The sequence below is a fragment of the Dama dama genome, chromosome 20 (genome assembly GCF_033118175.1).
Source record: "Dama dama isolate Ldn47 chromosome 20, ASM3311817v1, whole genome shotgun sequence".
NCBI classification, from domain to species: domain Eukaryota; kingdom Metazoa; phylum Chordata; class Mammalia; order Artiodactyla; family Cervidae; genus Dama; species Dama dama.
Genome location: NC_083700.1, coordinates 36,255,624 through 36,280,317, shown reverse-complemented (window position 1 = coordinate 36,280,317; position 24,694 = coordinate 36,255,624). Strand labels below are relative to the sequence as shown.

The 24,694-nt window shown below is 37.4% G+C and overlaps 1 protein-coding gene across 2 annotated transcripts in view; it reads right to left on the bottom strand.

Moving 5' to 3' along the window:
- VAV3 (vav guanine nucleotide exchange factor 3) overlaps window positions 1-24,694 on the bottom strand; it is a 414,579-nt gene that overhangs the window by 97,423 nt on the left and 292,462 nt on the right. The window lies entirely within an intron of this gene.

The following is a 24,694-nucleotide window of genomic DNA, read 5'->3' as shown; positions in this document are numbered from 1 at the left end:
AAAATGGCAACCCACTCCAGTACTCTTGCCTAGAGAATCCCAAGGACAGAAGAGCCTGGCAGGCTACAGTCCGTGGTCTCTCAAGAGTTAGACACAACTTAATGACTAAACCACCATAACAAGGAGAGGGAAAGATAACAGAAATCACACCAAGTTGTATATTCTTTTGAAATGATAATGTTCTAGCAGTAGAAACACTGCAAACTAGCAAGGGATATTATTCTATCAAAGAAGGGTCATAGGATAATTTAGTGAAACATTTTCATTGACATATAAACCAACTCAAGTCCAGTTGCTTATAGCTAGCTGCAAGAAAAAAAAAAAAAATGGTGTTTTTTCCAACAGCAATTTGTCACCCAGGGAAGGTGACTGAAAAAAAAAAAAAAAAAAAAAGGGAAGATTATGGAAGGGTCATATATGATTATTTCAGATTTCAATACTTGTAATTAATAAATCATTATCTTTTCCCAAGAAAGCTAGGAAAGAATCAGATTCAAAATGTTCCAATGAGAATGATAATTATGTGCAATAGAAGACCCTTCAAACTATTATAAGAAGTTCCGGGATTTCATTTAAAAATTTTGTTAGCCCAGAAGTTACCACACTGAGAGTATATATTCTGTCTCCTTCCTATAAATTGACAGAGAGCAATAAAAGAAATCAAGGTATTAGCCCATAAACTTTTATCCTCTATAATTTTTCTATTTAAAGTATTTCAAATACATGTACAATACTGATTTTAGAAATACTGGGGGTTTTTTTTTGGCCCTTCAAAATCTTAAGTTTTTTTTCTCCCTCTCCTATCAATTCAAAAGCCATTACTTCTCTTACCAGTCTTTATTTTCTTCTGTTCTTACTTTCCTTAGTCATATTCTCTCCTTAAATTTTTAGCTTCCTATCTTTTATCTCCTACATAAAGAGCTTCTTTCATCAACCATAAATACCAAAATGATGTTATGGTTTCAACTTGTTCAAATTAAGCATAATAAGCTATGTAGATAGTTAGACACCATTGCTTCTAATCATCTGAAAAAATGGTAAAAATTAAATGAAACCTGTCCTAAGGGTATAATAAAAATATAAAAGTAATAATTATTAAAATGTAAACCGTGGGCTACAGAGAAAAATATAAATGTTAAAATAATATTATGCTCCAAAGCTATGAATGATCTGGTAGGAAGTTACAGCTAAACAGAGGATTGTGCAAAGGAAAGACAGATTGAGATAGAGTGTTTTGTTTTGCCCCACTTCTCAAAAGACCAGAGACACCGAACACAAAGTTCACATGCAGTTACAGTTCCCCAAAACACCCGAATACAGCATATACTAATATGGCTCATAAACCTAAAACAAAACCACTGACCTCTCATTAACTTTATGTACCATGAAAAAGTATACTCCTAAAGATGACCCTCTCCTGAGTTCTTGGACACAGTCTTGATCGTTTCACTTCGATTTTTCTTGCTTCTCAATTACGACAAACTCCAACAGAATAATGAACAAAACTTGTCTTTCCTTGCCAATATCCCAGTGTTCATCCCAAGGTAGAAATGTGATATGCAGTAGGTTGAGTCATAGGAATTGGCTCCTCTTGACTGTTAAAGTACAAAAAGGCAGTTTCCTCTGGCTTAACCTAAATGTGCCAAAATGATTCTTTCAAGGCACATGTATTGACTAATATTAACGGAGTTGCAGCAAAAAGCCCTGCTTAAGCTCAAATATGACTCAAAGCAGGCAGAATTTGGGGTAGAAAAAACACTTCATGAAAATTTATACTTGGGCATTGCCTCTGTGGAGCAACATTAATTAGTAACATTGTTCAATAAATTCAATAAACATTTGTTCAGGCCCTTGTTCCCATCTATCCTGGAGTCATAACTCTTGAAAAACCTAGTTACAGGATTATGTTCAGGTTTCAAGAGTAAGGATATCCTACTTTGCCCTTTGAAGCTAGAGAGTATAATTTGAGACAGCAGAGTCCCTATTTTTTTCCTGCAAAAAAATTTTCCCTCTATATATAAAAAGAAATTTTTATCTATTACAAAACCATAAAATAATTTGTCTTTAGAGCAGAGACTCCTTAAATCATTCATCCTGTTTTATTAACTTCAAGAACAGTGCTTGGCATGAGGTAAAAACTTGGTAATAAGTAATTTAATTTTCAGGAGAAATTCTTTTGTGTTAACTTTAAAACAGACATATATGGTAAAACCAAATTAATATTTCTTCTTCCTCTTTTCTTCAAGGATTTAATAATTTATGATATTTGTTCTTAAAATCACTTCGATTTAACTAAGAAACAGAAACTGTGGCAGTAATTTATGCATTTTAGTTATCAAATTTAATTAAACATCCAAGGGCTTCCCACGTGGTGCAGTAGTAGAGAATCTGCCTGCCAATGCAGGAGATACAGAGATGTGGGTTCGATCCTTGGGTGGGGAAGATTCCCTGGAATAGGAAAAGGCAACCTACTGCAGAATTCTTGCCTGGAAAATCCCATGGACAGAGAAGCCTGGTGGGCAACAGTCCACAGGGTCACAAGGAGTCAGACATGACTTAGCACACATATCTCTCTCTGTCTCTCTTAATTAAACATCCAAGAAGACATGGTAAACACAAAGCTAAAAAAAAAAAAAAAAAATCCAGCATGTCCACCTGAGCAACTGAAACCAGTGCATTCCGTCTCAAATTCTAAGATTTCTCTAGGGACTATTTCATCAAACAAATAAACTCATAAGCTACTTCTCCAGAATACCAGGTATATTAAGCTTTCTGCCATCTTCCAAATTGTTTCCCCTTTCTCTAACTCCTAAATAGAAAGATTCTTATAGGACATATCTGTTTTTGTGAAATTTCACCAAGACTAAATAAAATGATTTCACACAAAAGTGAGAAAGTAAGTTTAAAGATGCTTTCAAAAGTTACAAGTACTATTCCACATATACAGTACTTTGGAATCTACAGATATTTAAAATATATTCACTGACAAGTTTGGTAGATTGCCTGACTCACAGGTGGTCTCATTTAGTCATGAATGTGAGAGGCATTAGAGATTTAATAATGAATAAGGGATGAGGGTCCTTTCCTTGAGGAGTCTGACATCTTGTAGGGATAAGGAGGAATACATACCCTCCTAGACAGAGTGACCTGCTGTGATTGTGACAGATGTATTGATATTGAAGTGCCCAGCAGAAGCACCTAAGCCAGAGAGTTCAGAAGACTTTAGTGGGGAGTAGACTCTAAGCTGAAATTAAAGTGTAAGTCGGCATCAGCCAGACACAGGTGAGCGTATAAACCACACCCCATTTAAAGAGGCTCAAGTGACTTTCTTCAGCAGGACTTTTCAATTCAGCAACAAGAGCAAAGACAGGCTCATTCAGAAAATGGCACAAGAAGGGTTCAAATGTTGGACCATAGACACTAACCTGATCTGGCAAAGCAGGTAACACAGAAGGGCTGATGATCAGACAGGTTACAGAAGGGCCAAGGGTTGAGGAGAAAGAATGAGATATTTGAATTTAATGTTTTAGAAATGGAACAACTCTGGGTGATGACAAGTCCCCAGGTGAGGCTGACATGGAGCAGAGGCAGAGGTCACTTAAGATGAAAAAAATAATGTCAGGTGAAGTGAGGAGGCTCAGGTTTGAATGAGTCATCTATCAATATACTGTGGGTCACTCAGGTTGAAGGCAATATGCTCTTTATGTGTGTGTGTGTGTGTGAGATAAAATCATGGAGAGAAGCCCTAGGAGAGCATGGTACATGTAATGGTCACAAACATAGACTTTTTAATAAACAAGTCTAAGGTTGAATGCCATATACACTCCATTTCCAGGTCTGGGAAATGGGTATATTGATACTTGCTGCTGCTACTGAGCTGTTCAGTCATGTTCAACTCTTTGTGACCCCATGGACTATAGCCTGTCAGGGTCCTTTGTCCATGGAATTTTTCAGGCAAGAATACTGGAGTGGTTTGCCATATCCTCCTCCAGTGGGTTTTCCTGACCCAGGGATCAAACCCAGGACTCCTGCATTAGCAGGCAGATTCTCTACCACTGTGCCACCTGGGAAGCCCATACCACTAATGATCTTTGTGAAATAATTATTTCTTTGTGAAATAATTGCCAAATAATGTGTCTATTTGGCACATTGCCAAATAGACAAATCGATTCATGGGATTCAAATAGATAAAAGGGATTAGATCTGATAGAGTGCCTGAAGAACTATGGATGGAGGTTCATGACATTGTACAGGAGGCAGTGATTAAGACCATCCCCAAGAAAAAGAACTGGAAAAAGGCAAAATGGTTGCCTGAGGAGGCCTTACACATACCTGAGAAAAGAAGAGACGCGAAAGGCTAAGGAGAAAAGGAAAGATATACCCATCTGAATGCAGAGTTCCAAAGAATGCTCTAACTACCGCACAATTGCACTCATCTCACACGCTAGTAAAGTAATGCTCAAAATTCCCCAAGCCAGGCTTCAACAATACGAGAACCTGAACTGCCAGATATTCAAGCTGGATTTAGAAACAGCAGAGGAACCAGAGATCAAATTCCCAACATCTGTTGGATCATCAAAAAAGCAAAAGAGTTCCAGAAAAACATCTGCTTTATTGACTATGCCAAAGCCTTTGACTGTATGAATCACAACTAACTGGAAAATTCTGAAAGAGATGGGAATACCAGACCACTTGACCTGCCTCCTGAGAAATCTGTATGCAGGTCAGGAAGCAACAGTTAGAACTGGACCTGGAACAAAAATAGACTGCTTCCAAATGAGGAAAGGAGCACATCAAGGCTGTATATTGTCACCCTGCTTATTTAACTTATATGAAGAGTACATCATACACAATGCCAGGCTGGATAAAACACAAGCTGGAATCAAGATTGCTGGAAGAAATATCAATAACCTCAAATATGCAGATTATACTGCCCTTATGGCAGAAAGCGAAGAGGAACTAAAGAGCCTCTTGATGAAAAGTGAAAGAGGAGAGTGAAAAAGTTGGCTTAAAGCTCAACATTCAAATAATGAAGATCATGGCATCTGGTCCCATCACTTCATGGCAAATAGATGGGGAAACAATGGAAATAGTGACAGACTTGATTTTTTTGGGCTCCAAAATCACTGCAAATGGTGACTGCAGCCATGAAATTAAAAAACGCTTGCTCCTCAGAAGAAAAGTTATGACCAGCCTAGACAGCATATTAAAAAGCAGAGACATCACTTTGCTGACAAAGGTCTATCTAGTCAAAGCTATGGTTTTTCAAGTAGTCATGTATGGATGTGAGAGTTGGACTATAAAGAAAGCTGAGTGCCGAAGAATTGATGCTTTTGAACTGTGGTGTTGGAGAAGACTCTTGAGAGCCCCTTGGACTGCAAGGAGATCCAACCAGTCCATCCTAGAGGAGATCAGTCCTGGGTGTTCATTGGAAGGACTGATGTTGAAGCTGAAACTCCAATACTTTGGCCACCTAATGCAATGAACTGACTCATTTGAAAAGACCCTGATGCTGGGAAATATTGAAGGTGGGAGGAGCAGGGGACAACAGAGGATGAGATGGTTGGATGGTATCACTGACTTAACGGACATGAGTTTGAGTAGGCTCCGGGAGTTGGTGATGGACAGGGAGGCCTGGTGTGCTGCAGTCCATGGGGTCGCAAAGAGTCAGACACAACTGAGTAACTCAACTGAGCACATTGCCTGCCACACAGTCAATAGATGTTTGACCCTTAACTTGTCCTATGTAATCACTTTTCTGTAATAAATTTTTTCATTCACCTAGTTTACCCACATAACTTACATCAAATATTCCTATGCCTCAAAATGTTGCAAAAGTAAGAAAACATATTTAATATTAACATCAAGCAATCTTCATGCAAAATACTTTTATTTTCAATGTAATTACTGAAAAGTACAGTAATTAAAATTTTGTGGTATTAGTGCATGGACAGAGAAATACGCAAGTGGAACCAAGTAAGGAGCCCAGAAACATATCATCTATGTACCCAGAAGAAACAAAGATGAAGTATGACAGGCAAAACTGTAAAACTTTTAGAAGACAATATATTAAACCATTCTTATGATGTCAGATAGAGAAGGATTTCTTCTGCAAGACAGAAAAAGCACATAATGAAAGGTCACTAAATTTGTTTTCACTAAAATTTAAAACTAAAATAGATACCACTAAAGAAACAGATGCATACAATTGATGTAACCAAAGGATTAGTAGCCCAAATATATAAAGAACTCCTAAAAATCAGAAGAAAGAATATAAGCAGCACAGAAAAATATGAAAAGACTATGAATACACAATTCTCAGACAGGAAAAACTGAATTATCTTACACAGGTGATAAGATGGTTATTGTCAGGTTCAGGTAGTTATTTCAGGGGTGGGGATGCAAAATTTAAAACAATGAAGTAGCAATCTATACTCTCCATATTGGTAAAATCTTACAAATCATTAACATTAAGCATTGTTGAAGTTTAAGGAAATAGGAACTTTCTAAACAGGATTTAACAAATACCAAAATGTTAATATCTATTTATTCTTAATAGTAAGTATATCTGTAGGTATCATATAATTTTTGGTATGTTTGAAACATTTCACAAGTGCATTTTAAAATTTTATTTAAAGATCTTTGGTCTAATAAAATATTACTGTGAAGAGTTTCAAATGACCTTAAAAGTAGTTTATCCTGTATTTATCATGAATGCTATAAGAAACACAGAAAAGAAAAAAAAAAAAAAACCCACTGTATTTTCAGTGACTATAAACTAGCAAACACAACTTGCAATGCACTGCAATAGCACTGTTCCTACTTTGAAGTTTAATAAATCTTTACCACCTGAACATGTCTGCACTTGTTGAATACGATACTATGAATGACAGTATAAAGTACGAAAGCATTCCTGAATGGAGGTTCCTATCACACAGAAGTTATCAAACCTCCCTGCTCCAGCCGCAGTGCCTCTTCTCCTCTGTGCACCCTTTGCCTGCCTGTGACAATCCTTCAGGAACGCTCTCAACAAGGGTCCCCAGAGAACAGAAGCTAAGGAAATGTTACTCCCAGATAGAAGCCTAACCTCCAGCCTCAGCATAACCTGTCACACATTGTTCAGAAAAGAACCATTTCTATTTCTTAAATAATTAATGAAACAAAACAATCTAACAAAGGTCAGGTGAATACAGCAGAAAGGTGACATATATGAGTGAATTTCTCATTTATAAAGCCAGAGCCAAAAAAGAATTATTTTTTTAAGCAGAATTTCAAATTTTGAAGGCTGTGCTCGCTTATTGTCCCTTTCTGGTTATCTCAGGTAGTAATGAATATTACAGAGAGGATGGCTAAGAAAGAACTGTCATACACAGGCCTAAATCCTTCTTGACATTTTGTCCTCAGACTGGCCTCTGGGCATATATTCTCTTTGACACCACAGTGGTTCCTATAACCTAGAACACATTACTTTTGATCTCACCATGACACTGCTCCAGACGTCACCTGCAACTCCACACAGCTGCACAAGAGGCTGCACAAAAAACAATTCAATGCAAAGATTGCAACAAAGACAGTGTTTTCTGGGAACCACAGAATACATCTAACGATGGAAGGTCTGTTAACTTATGTAAACGTGGAAACAGAGCTGAAAATTAAAACGGCATTCTCACACTTGGTATTCAGTGATACTTGCAGGAGTTTCACAGGGACTATTGAAAATGTACGTCCAGCAACTTAAACACTCAATGACTTTATTAGTGCAGTCACACAAGAGAAATCGCTGATTGATTGCAATTAGTACAGCTATTCAGGAGAACCGTAACTGGAAAATCTATAGTTTGGGTCCTAATTTTTATTCTGGAATAGAATTTATATGAGGACACAAAGATTTCATTAAATGTCATTTTCTCTCAGTTCTCCTGTTTGGCACAATACTTCAACATGTCTTTTTTAGTAGAAAAACACCCCTGTTCAAACAAATGGCTTCAATAAGTTACTAACATGTAAATATAGAACATAGCATTATAAACATACAGATAGAGAATAAAAAGTTTAATTTGTTACTTAAAAGCCACACATAGAAAATGTGAGTGGGAATTAGACAGATTCATCAAAGGAATTCACATAAATAACCGGCTAACAGATGATCCTATCAAAAAGAAGAACCACTAACATTTCTAAGCATCCTACAGATTCCAATACTTTACAACATTCATAAGGAAAACCACCAGGGATTCAGAAGTTTCTTCTTTAAGTATTCAGGAGAACTGACAATGTGATTAATCTTTAATGAGGAAGCATTTATTTTTTATGTAACTATAACTACATATAAGTACTAAATACAAAAAATTTTTTTCTATTTCTCTATAACATTCTTGGAACCTATAGAAACGTATCTCAAATTAGTCTTTATTTTTTTAGTAAATACTTACTAAGTAACTACTATGTATCACCTACTATGTAGGTCTTAAGGATACATGATTATCTGTTCTTTGTTTTCTGTTGAAGGTTTTTTTCATATATGAGTTTAAAAATACAACTAGTTTTCTGTAAAGTATTTGACTAGGAAATGAAGCCTCCAATGAGAGAGGGGGAGAAAGATCTGAACCAGACCTTTCCTATGGCCCATCTTCACAAACTTAACTGACAAATATCCAGAAAAACAAATTTAAAAGAGCAAACCTTTATACTCTCTTCCCCACCTCCATACAAAGGAAAGCTTCTAAAATGCCACCATGTATGGGAGAAAGCTCTCCAACTGAATTAAAATTCCTTGGCATCTGAAAAGTATTCCCATAGATCATCTGATTCATCTTTAATTTACTCACTTCTTTCCCCACTCCATGTTTTATCTTCCTGTGTTTAATCTCTCTTTAATTTCAGGCTATAGCATGTTGAAAACTCTGCAATGCTTAGAAAGGGGTAATTCCTTTCCTTGAAGACCTCTTTCATGTAGCTATTATTTGAATAACAGCATTGATGGTGAACCTCACTTTCAAGTTGCTAAACTTAAAGATTTCTTTTTGCTGGGCTGTTGTATAATTGTTATTTTCATGTTAATTATCTCCAGTGAATACGAAGGTATGTTGAGGTTAATCTCCCTTGGCTTTAAAACAAGGTAACCAGAAAAGGAAATAATGCATGTGCCAGTTTTTGTAGACATCCATCTTTCTCTTCACAGAAAGACAGAAATATACATCAGGACACCACAGTGACCTGACTTTACAGCTTCCCTCTCTAACACACGGTGACTCTCACTTTACATCCACTTACCCCTTTATGAAACACATCATTCACTATGACTATAAAGTGAAGGAGACCTCAGGAGGTAATTTATTTGTCGGCACTTTGGCTTTTGGTTTCTGTTTGTTCATCTTTTCCTAAGGTATCCATTTATCCTTGTATTTATTAACTTAAAAAAAATTCCAAATGCTTACTTCAAGTTTAGAATGGGAGTAATAAATAAGAGGGGAATGTCCTTCCCTTATAAAACTTGGAATCTAACAGGGAAAAAGATAATTATATAGTTATAAAACATTTTGAGTTTTATGCTAGAAAAATTGCAAAGGCTGTTGAAAAAGAGAAGAGGGCATTATCTCATCAGGGTTCAGAGCAGGAACCTATGATAGGAAAAAAGTCCCATTATTATGAGAGCTTGTCAGCAGGACTGTAGTTTATGTAATGTGATGCAGATGAAATGTTTTATATAAGAAATGGGACTTTAAAAAGTGCTCTTATTAAAATTATAAAAATTTATAGAATTTTAAATAACAATTTAAAGTTCATTTCTAAAACATAATTAGCATTATCTTTCAAACATTCATTCCAGTACACTTAATGATATGAAAAAACTGGTAACAGTTTTCATTGCTAAATGAATAGCAATAGGGAATTGCTTAAATTAAATTTAGGATACATCCATATAATTGAATAGCAAGCTTAAATTTTAAAATAATACTACAGATGACTGCCTAATGGCATTGAATCATGTTCAAATATGTGTTGAAAACACAGCAGGTTGCAAAACAGCAGTGTCAAAAGCAGACCTCATTTCTTTGACAGAAAAACAGTATAGAGGAGCACAGTAAAGAAGTCAACAAAGGCACACACCACAATGTCAATAATATTTGTATTTGGATTAGACAAATTTGTATTTGGATTAGACAAATTTGAGAACTTATTGCTTATCTAAATTTTCCATAGTTAACATCTGTTTCTTGTATAATTTTTTTTTAATTAAAGTTTTGTTGTTGTTCATGAAATCCTTCCATGACACACCAGTTGCCTGAGAAATAAAGACCCAAACTTGTGGTGACCATAAACCCAGGCGCTACCGGGTAGGTCCCTCCTACTCTGCTGGGTCAGTCGCCAGCCTCCAGGGCCACCGCAAGCCAATACTGCACCCACAATGGGACTCATGGTGAGCATGCTCTCAGCACGGGCTTGGCAGGCAGAGGGCACATTTGTACTTAGAAAAAGCTCTCCTGAGATACTCTGGGAAGACACTTTCCCATGCCAGGACCTGCAAGACCCTAAGGAATGGGGGGCTTGGAGTTCCCTTCATCACTAGGCACTTATAAGAAGTGTACCAAGGCCATGCCACACTGTGTTCCCCATGACACACCCAAAATACACACGATTTCCTCAGACAAGTGGATCAGGCACTGTAACAATGTAGGTCCATGCTAATACTCCTGCGATCACTCTGATCCCCGTGGGTGCCAGCTCCAGGACGCCTTCCTAGCCCTCCCCCCACCCCCCGCCATTGGCGCTCCCTTCTGTTTCACTGTGATTCCACAACTTTTTAAATTACTGTTACAGAAATGATTGCATTGAGTGTAAACTTCACATTACTGTTTTGTTTCATCACCAGTGGAAATATATGTAATAGCCAGGTGGTTCAGTGGTAAAGAATCCACCTGCCAATGCAGGAGAGGCAGGGGACACAGATTCGATTCTTGGGTTGGGAAGATCCCCTGGAGAAGGAAATGGCAACACAGTCCAGTATTCTTGCATGGTGAATCCCATTATCAGAGAAGACTGGTGGGCTACAGTCCATGGGGTCACAAGAGTCAGACACAACTGAGCCTACAGTGGAATATAAACTTCACAAGATCTGGGACCATGAATTATTAAGTTGTCTGTCCTTAGCATGGGGATTGGTGCTCAATAGTCTCTCAACAACTGTCTGTTGAATAAATGAAAGGCTGTGTAAATGTTCACCATTAGAGAAAAAAATTAACAATAATTTTAATAGAAGTTTCAAAAGGTACTTCTTGACTAATTCTGCTTGTACAAACATAACAGCAACATAGGACCATTGTATGTACTATGTGTGCTGCCAAATTCTCTATTTCAACTGAGTCATGACTTAAGACTCTGAGAACTTAGAACAAAGATCATGAACCTAGAGTTCTAGTCTGTATCTAACATACTCTGGGACTCAGCAACACCCTGTTTCTCCAGCTGGATCCACCAAGAAAAATAAAACTGGACCCCACACTGATTGGGAGAAATACTTCTTTCTCCTAAATGACAAATAATTGTTTAGATTTTCCAGTCATTATGTGTTTGTAAGCAAAAAATTAAATAGCTCTGAGAGCAAATGAAATTATAACTCAACAATGTGACTAACTGCTTACATGGTGTGTGCTCAGACACTCAGTCATGTCTGATTCTTTGTGACTTCATATACTGTAGCCCCCAACCAGGCTCCTCTATCCATGGGATTCTCCCAGCCAAAATACTAGAGTGGGGTGCCATTCCTTCTCTTGGGAATCTTCCTGACCCAGGAATTGAACCCGCATCTCTTATGTCTCTTGAACTGGCTGACAGATTCTTTACCACTAGCGCCACTTGAGACAGACCTGAAATTTTAAAACCAGAGCACTGTGCTTAAAGTGATTGTGCCATTGGAAAAAAAAAAAAACAAAACTGCTTTTTTCCCCAACATTGAATCCACTTTGTAAAATGAGACTGTCAATGAATTTATATGCCCACAGAATCATCAATACAAATGCATCTGTTCCCTTTCTCCAATTAAAATTATATTTAAAAATATGACATAGGTTTCTTTTTTTTTTTAAAAAAAAAAAAAAGGTTACAATTAAGGCCGAAACATTAGAGAAGCTCAGGCATCACGTACAAGAACATACCTTCTAAATTTTCACTCTGCTTGGTTTGGATTTTTCCTTAAAGAATTTCTGTAGGGTAAAAAAGCATCTGCCTGATATAGGAAGACAAGGTCAGTGGGGCATGTTATCTTAGACCCACACAGAACATCTCCAGAGCCTAAAAGTTGCTGTTCTTCAAATGATCAATGCTATGAATGGAGACCCGCCAGTTCTGTCTCCTACTTTATTCAAAGCACTGAGAGTTGGATGGATTTTATTCAAGGCCACTGGTCCTCAAGTTTCTTATATCCCCAATCCAACCAGACTGACAGGTTACATGACTAGGTTTACCAAGAACATTTACTAATCAAATGGAAACTCTGCAATCTGCTGTGCTTTAGAGAAAAATGCTAACAGAAGCATATTCTCTGTGAGTCCAATGGGTAGAAAAGACATATAAGTCATGAAATTAATGGGAAAGGACATGGAGCTAAGTGTTTCTAACTCTATCCAACCCGTTTAAAATTCTGGCAGTTAGAAAGCACTTGGAGAACAGGATGGATGTCGGTCACAAAACAGGAATTCCCCAACATGGAATGAGATGCCCAATACTTGCAGCAATGTCCTACACATCTGCTTCTACCTGCTAAGGGTGGTTTGTCTTCCTGAAGCTTCCCTGGGTTTTTCAATCACTGTTCTTTACGAACCTAATCATATTTTAAATATGCCTAGGAATTCATGTTTTAATGAGATCTGTGGTAACTGGTGTATAAACCAGGGAATGCATTTATAATCAGGACGTGTGTTACTGCAGTTCAGTCAGTTAGGAGTCAGGAGAAGCCTCTGGGGAGGTGGTAATTACCTAATGCAAAGTTCACTCAATGACTTTAAAATATACTTTCCATTTATGCATATTCAAATAGCATTTTAATATATGAACTTTTATATTGTTGACTAGTCTTGTGTGAATTGGAGTTACAAAGAAACTTTTGTAATGAAAAGAAAGGTTGGGAAATGCATTGTCCTAAATCAAATATTTCTGGGAGATAAAATTCCTAACAAAATAAATATATATAATATTCCATTAGAGGGGTTTTGAATTGTTTTTTTTTTTTTTTTTTGGTAACCTCTACAGGTTAAGCTTAAACTTTTCTCTAGGTTTTTGAACTTTAGGTGCATTTGGAATGAACATAAACATAGTGAAAAAAAAACACAATTGTATAAATTCCTCTTTCACCAAACTTATTAAACTTAGAAGAATGTGAGAAGCAAAATTACATGCAACTTGATTCAAGATAATTGCCAATAAAGTGGTCAGAGTTTCAAAAAAAATGCCAATTTGCAGAATGAAGAGTTTACTAGGATTTTATCTCTGCAGAAAAATTGGATTGTCTTGCTTTTCTGTACCAGCAAATTCCCTACTATAATTCTAGCAAATAATGCTATAGTGATATTCTATCACAGCTATTATGGACCCTAAATGAAACTCCTATTGTTTCAATTTGGCTCTGAGTGGTTGATATTAGAAACAAATGATTTCACTTGAAGACTCTTGTAAAACTTATCAAAATATCACTTTATACACAAGCCTATGTTCCATCAATATATTGCTATAGGTTTAGAATCTTTTATTCACAGTTCTTGTGGTCTGAAAAAAGTATTACAGCTAGTGTAGACTCACTAATATTCAATATAATACTTTTTAATATTTACATACACTAATCTGAAAACTAAGCATTTAATAAAAATAGTACTGCTGGCCTCAATGACAAACCATGTTTTTAATTTCCAAAGTGTACATAAATATTAAGGAAAGAACATACACCACTTTGCCAAAGAGGTTAGAGAATCTGCACACCAGAAATCAGTGTTCCCTTTCATAAAGTTGAGCATACAATTCAGTTCAACATAGTTTTACTGAACATCAACTATGTTCCAGATACTATGGGTATAAGTATGAAAAAGATGAAGTTATCTAGTAATAGCTATGAATTAGGGCACTTATGAAAATTTTAGAAAATAGACACGTACCCAGATAATTTCCAAAAACTTTAAAAGTACCATGGCAGGGTCGTCATGGGAGAGGAACCCATGGAGCACATCAGCTGTGAGATACTGCTAGAGGAGCTTCTTGGATTGAGTTTAGGTAGATAAACAAAATAAAGATGAATAAGACTGACCCAGACAGAGAAGAGGGGTAAGGTTATTTTGGCCAGAAGCAACAGCAGGAGTCAAGGTACAGAGGCAAGAAAGAATTCTGTGCAGGTAGAAAATGACCACATAGATCTCTTGCTACTGCCAAAGAGAAGAGGAGAAGGAATGAGCTCAGTAGGAAGCAGGCCTTGGGATGCTTGCACACTTAGTATTTTGTAGGCTGGTTCTGAATGTGCTGAAGCAGGGGGCCGTGCTCTCCTCTAAGTTAATCATTTTTCTGATAGTATGGAGGAGGCAATAAAGGAAGTTAGGATTAAAAGCAAGAGGAGCATCTAAGAGACTGTTACAACAGTCAATAAACTGATTAATGAGTTACAAAATACCTGTGGGGGTGTGTCTGGGGAAGGTTGCAGGAAAGTTGGGAGGTTGAGAATACTTCACACCAGGTCACCTAATAAGGGGCAGGATGGGGAGGAGCATTGTCTAAGGAGAATTTTAAAACTGTAATAAAACTGACTAAAAGTCTGTTTGATTTTTCTTATCACCACGAGCCAGTAATTCTAAGCAAAGTCAGTGATAAAATATCCCTCCCGCCTCTGGGGGTACCATTCCCACAGCACCAGCCTCCTTGGTGCATCACAGCTAAACACATCTGTGCAAGGGGTCCTGCACTAAAACTCCCTGGGAGCTGGAAAGATAAATACCAGGTACTCGCAAGAAAGAACTATCAGTCTAGCAGGGGAGAGAAGGCACATACCCTGAGAACCATAACCCACAAACAGACTTTCTATAAATCGGCGCCTCTCCAGTCACACCACAGGATCATGGTGGGAGCCAAGCCCATCTCCTATCCCCTGCCTGCACCTGGCCATACCTGCTGAGCGCAGGGCCCATCTCTTTCAGTTCACCTCTGAGACCCTGGTGTCCTGACCTGATCCAGGGGGAGGGTGCGATCCTTGTTTTCTTGCCTTAGTGAGCACTGCAGGGTAGAGAGCAAAGGCTTTCGGAAGTCACTGATTCTCCCAGACCTTTGTAAAACCTAACTTACTGAAGAGATGATGCTAGGTGTGTTCCAGAGGGGAGGAGAAGGAAGGGTCAGCTTTTGAGAATACCAACAGAGGAAGGAAGAAGTTCCCCAGATGGAAATGGGGACGGACGTGTGTGGATTCCAGAGAACCCAGGAAATGCTAACTGCTCTGTGGCTTTTCCAGGGAGAAAGAAAGCTGCATGCACGCCTACAAAGGTTGGCCCTAAGCCTCAGACACCCGCTAGATCAGGAGTAGACAGTCTTCAAACATCAAAAAGACAAATAAGGACTTAAGGCTGGAATTAAGCCTATTTTAAGAAAAAAAAAAGTTTTTAACGGTGTCATCTCTTACACTCTTAAATTTATGGACTAAATTTTTCCACCAGCTACTTTGATATGTATGTCTTTCTAGACACACAGAAGAGCACCCAGCGCCCTCTAAGACAGTTGACTATACCCAGCTTCTTATCCTGAAAATGTTGCACTACCTGCCTGGTACTGCCGGCTCTCTTTAAATATTAATCTACAGCCTTTTAAATACTATAATTAACTCTACATATGATATACTTCTACCATTATCTCCTGGTAACTGAAGAATCTCTTACTTTTAAAAATAATACATAGTATTTACCATGTGTTAGGCCCTAAGAGCTTAATACATATTAACTCATTTAAGTCTCAAGATAATGCAAAGAATTGAGTCTTATTATGATCCTCCTTTTAAAGAAGAGGAAATGAAGGCCCAGAGGGGTTAAGTGACTTGAGCAAGGTCACAGAGCTGATACATCGTGGATTCTGCATCAAAACCCAGGTAGATGAGCTCTGTAGTCTGTGTACCATTAATTTCCCTCAGAGCATGATAAACCAGACATGTGGGAGCAGGCAGCATCTATTGCTGCCCGCTGTCATGGGACTGGATTCTCAAAAGCAGAACAAACAAGACCACAGCATCGCCACCAGCCTCAGGAATCTGAAGCCTGGGCCCTGCCTCTACGGGACTCAGCTCGCCTTCCCCACCTGCCCCGATCCGCATCCTGAAGACAGTGGTGATGACAATGGTGATGATTTACCCACTGCACGCCAAGAACCTGACACTGGGCTGATGCCCTCCACACCCCTCCTCACAGTTAATCCACATATAGTAATTCAGCAGGGTGGATACCAGTACTACCCCTGCTTGACAGAAGACAGAATGAGGCAAAGGAGGTTGAGCGGCGTCCCAAAGGTACACTGCTAAGTGGCAGAGCTAAGCCCTGAGCCCAGAGGAACGTCAACAACAAAGCCTAATTTCTTAACCACTTACGGAACGTCAACAACAAAGCCTAATTTCTTAACCACTTACACTGCCTGGCCTCCCACACACTGCACTTAAGAGCATGTCTGTAATGGAGCAACCACATGGGAAATATCATCCAACAAGGTCTCCGTATTTGCCTGGGAAATGAGATGCAATATCTGCCCAAAATAGTGTAAACAGACTTATTATAAGTAATATTACCATAATTGAAGAGTGAGACCCTTGACTGATGATAGTTTAGGATTAAACACACACACAGACATGACAAACAATAAAGCACAAGACAGAAAAACATAATCAACCTCTATAAATTATTTAAAATACCCCAATCCTATTTTCTACACAAAAACTAATGAAGATATTAAGGGAAAAGGCAGTATATATAGAGGATAAACAGAAGCAGCATTTATTATATTTGTTTGGGGTCATTTCCTGACATTTTGCTATGATTTTATTATCTAATCCTATTAAAATCAAAGCAAAGACACACTAATGAAAGTTCTAGGATGCTGTAGGGAGTGAACTCTCTTCCCTGGCTGGAAATGTAGTGACCTTAGGTTGGCAGAGAACTGAGAGGCCATCCATGTGCCTCCCTGCCTTGCTCATCCTCACCCAGCTGGTGGTCCTCTTCCATCTAGGACCCAAACTTTATCCATGCAACACCAAAATTCCCCTTACCCAGACGCCCTCATATCAAGGTCATACTCCTCCTTCCTCTTTGAAATTAGCTAGTCAGAGTGCATATCCTTCCTTCTGACCACCATTCTGCTCTCAGCCTACTTCATTCCTCCTCTGAGAGCTGGGTATGACCATGGCTGAGGCCATCCTGGCCTCATAAATCTCCTTGAAAAAAAAGTACATGGACCGTCTCCCCCATACCACCCCCTGCTTCCCACAACAAGAATCCTAATATTTAAAAATATTTAATGGTTTTACTGGTTATGAAAACACATATATAACAATTTTATAAAACAGTGACTGAAAGCTCAGCTTTAATCTTTATTTTTAATTTGTGTAAACTTGAAACCATGCCTTAAACTCTCAGGACAGCTTCCTCATCTGTAAAATGGGCATAAAATCTACTTTACAGGTTTTGTTGTAAGACAAAATATATAAAAATTCTAGCACATGAATAAATATCACTAACATTCACCCCATGGTGCAAGTATGTATCATATATGTTAAAAATTAAAGTTATGGTGTACAATAACATGTGTCAGCAAATTTTCCCTCTTTGTATTAAGAGGAGGAAAAACTGGAAGCAAGGTCCTGGAATCTACATTTGTGCAGATTGGACAAGAGGTAAGTAACTGTTCTAGAAAAAACTTACTCTCAAAGGAAGGTAGGTGGTTCTGTAGGAATTTCTAAGGTTTAATATTAACTTTATATTTTTAAGTAAAGCTTACAATTGGGCATGCTACACAGGAAATGGAATTTTTGGCTTTTAGCTGGCAGTGCCTTATTCTGGAAGCATCCTGTAACAGTTAGTTCCCAAGCTCCTTATTGCAACATGTTTATTTGAATTCTCTTCAACTCTTTTGTAATAAGGGTGTGGCATTCAGGATTTCTGCAGGAGTCAGTGCTGACTATGCAGAGAAAATCTCCCAGGGAGAAAAGTCAAGAGCTGATAAGAAGGTCAAGAAGAACACAGGGAAAAAAAGAAGAGTGAAGCTGGTACACTTTAAAACTGAAGACAGAAAGATTCTTGCCTATAACTTAATTCTACTTCACCTTACAAAAACCTCCTGCTATTCCACTCTGCTCAACCTCTTCTTTCCAAACTACTTTAATTTCAAAAATGAACTAAGCCTTGCTATGTGTCCATATGATTACTTCTTGATCCTTGACTGTTTTATGGGGACAAAAAGAGCTACCCCTGCTATTGCTGCTGGACACTACCCTTGCCTCTCTCCTGGGGTTTTCCAAAGTCTCATGGCTGCATCTTCAACCATAAATTTAGAATGCCTTGTCTTCTTTCAGCTTTTAACAATGCTTCTAATAGCAGGGGCATAGAAATGAACAAGAAAGGGCAAATCTTCTGACAGGGACAAGTAAGGAAACAACTTGTTTTCTGCAGTATCTGAAAACCTCACCATCCATCCATTCCTATCCCCTGACACTTGGTAGCCAAGGGGCTGTAAATGAAAGTAGGCAGGAGCCACTTTTTCTTCCATGTAAGCTTTTTTTTTTCTATTTATGACTGTTTGAATTAGTGTGTTTGTCTTCTCACATGCGGTTTGTATTATTCCTTTATTTTTTTAAAAAAGATTGTCATCATTTTCATCTACTAGCTAAGTATACTGTACTCAATTTTTCTTAATTATAAATAATTTTTAAAATTAAGAGACTGGAAAAAATAAAGATGTAAAGACATACTAACAAAGAAAGAACAGTAAAATTTCCAGTAAATGGTGATTTTAAAATTGCAGAGAGAAAGAAATAACTACATGGCTGATCCCAAAATTCCATCAAAATTACTAACCAGCTACATGATCCTAACACCGACAGACTAAACTATATGGCCAAATAATGAAGATTTCACTACTTGGCACTTATTTTTTGTTTTATTTAAAAAGTTTGCATGCTATGATTAGGTTCAATTTTCTATCTTGATTAGGGCATTATCTCATTTGTGGCAATTGATAATCCTGTGATATATATAAGGCAACTATTTCCATCCCCAATTTACAGATGAAAAAACTGAGGTTATTCTCTTGCCCACCAAAGATTTCCACCAAAGCCTGGATGGAAATCCACCTTTTCAAACTTCAAGGCCATACTGGTTCCTACCAGTGACAGTAAGAATTTCTGTCACTGTGGTTATTGGCCAGTTAACCTGTGCCAAGCACTGTCACTGAAGTGCTTTGCATGTTATGACCACATAGGCAGGAAGTAACAGAGCCAGGAGTCTGTATCCAGATGTCTCTGATTCAGAACCCTAGACTCAATCAATATGCTTCACTGCTATATACTATGCATGGGCATCCTCAAAGCACGTTAAATTTATATAACATTATCACAAATTAAATAATAGCCAAATTAAAACCTTTTAAAAACAAAGATAAAAAATAGAAAAATAGAGGAATTTTTTTGCCTTTCAGAAATGTTATTGAAAAAATTGGCAAGAGACATGAAGTATGTTTGTTCTTGTGCTTCGATGATGATTAATGAACTCCGTTTTGGAGAGGCAAGATCTGCACTTGGCATTAATATTATAAACTTTTCTCATCCCAGTAGTTTCTCTTTAGGTGGGAAAATTGGTTACATAAGGCAGTGATTAATGAGATACCACAAATGTTGACTTAGTCCCAGATAGGGATTTTTTTCTCTCTCAAATCTAAACGCTTCACTAAAATTAATTTTAAGCCACACTACAAATATGAGTAAAGTGCGGATTCAAGTTGGAAATACATCATATGCTCAACCTGAGTCCATATGCTTTTTTCCAATTTCTTCCTGTTTTGCTAGGGGAAAAAAAAAAATCTTTGAACAGTCTGAGATTCCAAGAAGGTGTTGCCATTTTGTTTTTTCAAAACCATTGGCCAGATTTTGTTCTTGAATACTGTTTGAATTTAAATGGGAGATTCATAACTTCAAAATATGAGATCCCTAAAGCATGGCAATATAGTTTTTAAATGATGAGTTTCTTCTTCTGGGAGTTAACAGTTACAATATTAGCAATACGATAGTAGGTGAATTGGGGAAACACATGAATACTTTCATTATTCATCCATTTAATCCTTACAATGTGCTCTAAATCAAGTGAAGGAAGAATTCTTAATCCCAAGAAGTAAAGTTCTGCCTGAATAAAGGCATCACATGATTCCTATGGCCCATTTGAACTAGTAAGAAGTTTCGATCAAAACTTCTGGTTTCTGGACATCCACAGGCATGTTTCCTGAACAGATCATTAGAAGCAATATGCCAGGTAGGAAATTGAAGTCATTATTCTACTTGCTTACAATTGGGCCCCCCAAGAAAGGCTATTTATTAAACACCTAATTTTTCATGGCAACATATAAAACTTCCTAAATTCTCTAAAACAAAGAATTTCTATACTGTTTTGGAAATGAGGATATGTCTATGACATTTTTCAAACTAAGCAGAAGTGAATTTTTCTTACTTTGATGATAAATTATTAAAACTAAAGATCTTTTAAAATAATAGGTTTATTATTAGGTGTAGCCCCAGAAGTCACTGTGTAAATTAAGATGAGAAAAACTGCAAAATTAAGGAGAATATATTTACAAGGAGAAAAGAAATCAATGGAAGGTGGGAGAAACTCTGAACTCAATAGCCATGAAATATTTTTTCCTTTCACTTCGAAAGAAAGTTTAGGAGAGGCAATCCTCGCCTGTAATCCAACAAAAAACCTAAATTATCTCAATATTAAATACCTATAGTTCTTCAAAATATTATTCCCTTATTACATAAACAGAGTATATACCGTGACAAACTTTGTACAATATAACTTATGATCTGAGCAAAATATATGTATAAAAAGTAAACAATGCAATATAGTTGTTTGGCAACATATAATAAAGGTAAATTTAAATTTTGTAAAATACTGTACTGTAAATCCTTAAAAATATTTTGATATATGTCTTGAAACTCCACACAGAATTTTCATTTATTACTTAAATAAAAATAAGTTAAATAATGTTACATAAATTAAACAATAAGATGAAGTAAATATTTAACAAAATTCAGAATGGGAGAATTTTCTAAGCATATAGCAACAAAAAAAAAAACCATAAATAAAATATCAATAACTATGATAACATGAAAATTTAAAACTTTATACAGAAAGAATAAGTCAGAAAAAGTTGGATAAATATGACCTTTGCTGGAGCAACCTTTTTGCTCCATTCATGTTCTGTCGCCACCCCCGCTTCCTCCCCCCAAGTACTCATATCCTGGGTTTCAGTTTAGACTCCATTTCCTGATGTTCAGGTGTCTAAGGTATGTGTCCCTTTAAGCATAGGCCCTGATCTCAAATCATACCCTATTATCTTTGCTCCATGACATGGTGTTTTGTGTGTGGGAAAATACATCCTGTTCATCCTTGTAAACTTCACACCAAGCCTGTATACTTGTCAAATGGTTGAATGAACAAATGAATAAACAGATGTGCTTATGAAACAAAGTCAAGTGATAAAAACAGGACACTAAGTTGAAAATACAGACATTTTATAAACATATGGCAACACACAAAGAAAATCAGTATTAGAAAAAGTGTATAATGAAACAAAAGTGTGAAGGGTCATTACCTAAGTGAGGGGATTAGAGGCAATTTGTCCAGGAAACTCTTCTATGCCTCCTTATGTTTTCTGAACTTTTTAAGAATAAAGTTTTCAAAGTGTAAAACTCTTTCAATTGAAGAATAGTTCCTTTATATTAACATATTCATTTCAGTTGTATATCACTGTGATTCAGTATTTTTATAGGTTACACTTCATTAAAATTGCTATAAAATAATGGCTATAACTCCCTATGCTACATAGTATATCTTTGTTGCTTACCTATTTTCTATGTAGTAATTTGTATTTCTAAATCCCATACCCCTAATTTGTTCATCTCCCCTTCCCTATCACCTTTGGTTACCACTCTATCTGTGAGTCTACTCTGGTTTGTGTATACATCCATTTACATATATTTTTTACATTCCACATATCAGTGATATCATACAGTATTTGCCTTTGCCTGACTTATTTCACTAAGCATAATATTCTCTAGGTCCATCCATGTTGCTGCAAGTGGCAGAATTTCATTCTTTTTTAAGGTCAAATAATATTCATTTGTGTGCTGCAGGCTGATTCTTTACCATCTGGGCCACCAGGGAAGCCCATGTTAATATCACTGCTTCCTTCTCCATTCATCGGTTGATAAGTACTTGAGTTGATTCGATATTCTGGCTATTGTAAATGGTGCTTCTGTGAATACTGGGGTGCATGTACCTTTTCAAATTAGTGTTTTTGTTTCCCAAGCACTGGGACTGCTGGATCACATGGTAGCTCTATTTTTAGTTTTTAAGGCACCTGCATACTGTTTGCCATAGTGGTCGCACCAATTTACATTCCCAACAACAGTGTACAAGGGTTAGAACTCTGATTTACCTAAGTTTGAGTGTCATCAAACGAACAAAAAAAGCATGTGCTACCTCACCTTTAAATTTAAAAATCATCAAATCAATATATATAAGAAGTATGAAGTATGACATGAAAAATATGATTTGTCACTATTACAGTTATACAATACAAAAGACAACCTTCCAAAATAATGTGAATGCAGTTTTTCAGAATTGCATGCTATTAAAAAAATCACACATCAAGTCACACAGTTAACTTCTTAAAATGGCTGTCTTAAAAAAATCAATTGCATTCCAGTTTAATATTTAGACTGCCAGAACTCATTCTTTCCATTTCAAAACTGTTAAGCAGAGTGAATTCTGCTGGGTGTCATCCACCCAGCCTGTTTCAGTGCCAGTGACTACAGCTGTTTGTTTCAGAATCTCTAATTAGCTGCCTTATCTTCTGCTAAGGATTCTTCTGGTGCTAACTTTTAATCGTCCAAATTAATTGAAATACTGTAGCAATTTCAGATTAACATTTTCAAAATTAACAATGCAGAAAATAAAATCACCCATAAATCTGCTTTGTAACAGCAGCCACTAATGAACTCTGCAAAACAGACCAGATCACATTGCTAATTTGCACTGTACTACATGGCTAAACTTCAGGAAATAAGCTTTTCCCTGTCCAAAGGTTGGCATAAACAGGGTACCCAGAAGATCTCTAGAAGAATGAGGTCTCTGGATCCAAACTGCAATTACATCCTGGTACCAGGAAATGGCAACCCACTCCAGTACTCTTGCCTAAAAAATCCCATGGACGGAGGAGCCTGGTGCAGGCTACTGTCCACTGGGTCACAAAGAGTCGGACACGACTGAGCGAGTTTACTTTTCACCAGCCAGGTGCTGTGTGGCCTTGGGTAAATTACTTAACCTCTCAGAGCTTTGGTTCCGTCCACCCTTAAATAACACTATCTCCTTCCTAGAATTTGTAACAAACAAACTCCATGATGAATCCCAACAATTCTTGCCTCTTTGTATTCACATGCTTGTTTAATACCCTCCCCTGAAAGTAGGCAAAACCTGCGATTTGCCTCTGGCTGACAGAAAGGTGATGGGATGTCATTTCCATGATCATGTCCTATAAGACTTAATTTTCCATACATCTTGGAGACTCCATCACTTTATTGGCTTACACCCTTTGAGGAAATAAGCAGCCATACTGGAGAGGCCTGTGGGCTAAGAACTGAGGACAGTCTCTGGCCAACAGCAAGCTGGGGGCTGAAGATGTCAGTTCTAGAGCCCATAGGGACCTGAATCCTGCCAACAAGTACATAAGGAAGCTGGGACTGACTTGAGCCTTCAGATGAGATATTGCCCTAGCTAACATCCTGAGTGAGGTCTTATTAGAAACTCTGAAGCAGAGGACCCAGTAAAACCATGCCCAGACTTCTGACCCATAGAAAGTGTGGAATTAAAATAACATGTGCTATTTGTATGGTAATTTGTTACACAGCAATAGAAAATCAATACTATTGATTAGGGAAGCCCAATATGGAGTGTTTAAGTATTAGTAACAACTACCACCACCACTATCACTTACAGAGCACTTACTATGTGCTAAATCCTATTGATAAATGCCTTACCTATTATCTCATTTAAACTTTACAATGACCATAGAAGGAGTTGTTACTATTACCCCACATTTTAGAGATGATAAAACAGGTTTATGGGTCCAAGATTAAACAACTGGTAAGTGGAGGGACAGGACACAAACCCACATCTATGCCTCTGCAGAGTGCTCAGACTAAACGGTGGCACAGGGCTACCTCTGAAGATGAGAAATGCTCATGCGAGTAAAAGTCCCCAGTACAGTCAGCCTACCCATCTGTGCATGCGGAACCCACAGGTAGGCAGTGCCGACTGTGCTACACCATTTTCTCTAAGGGACTTGAGCATGCACAGATTTTAGTTATCTGTGTAGGATCCCAGAACCAATCCCCTGTGGATACCAAGGGACATGACTGTACAGA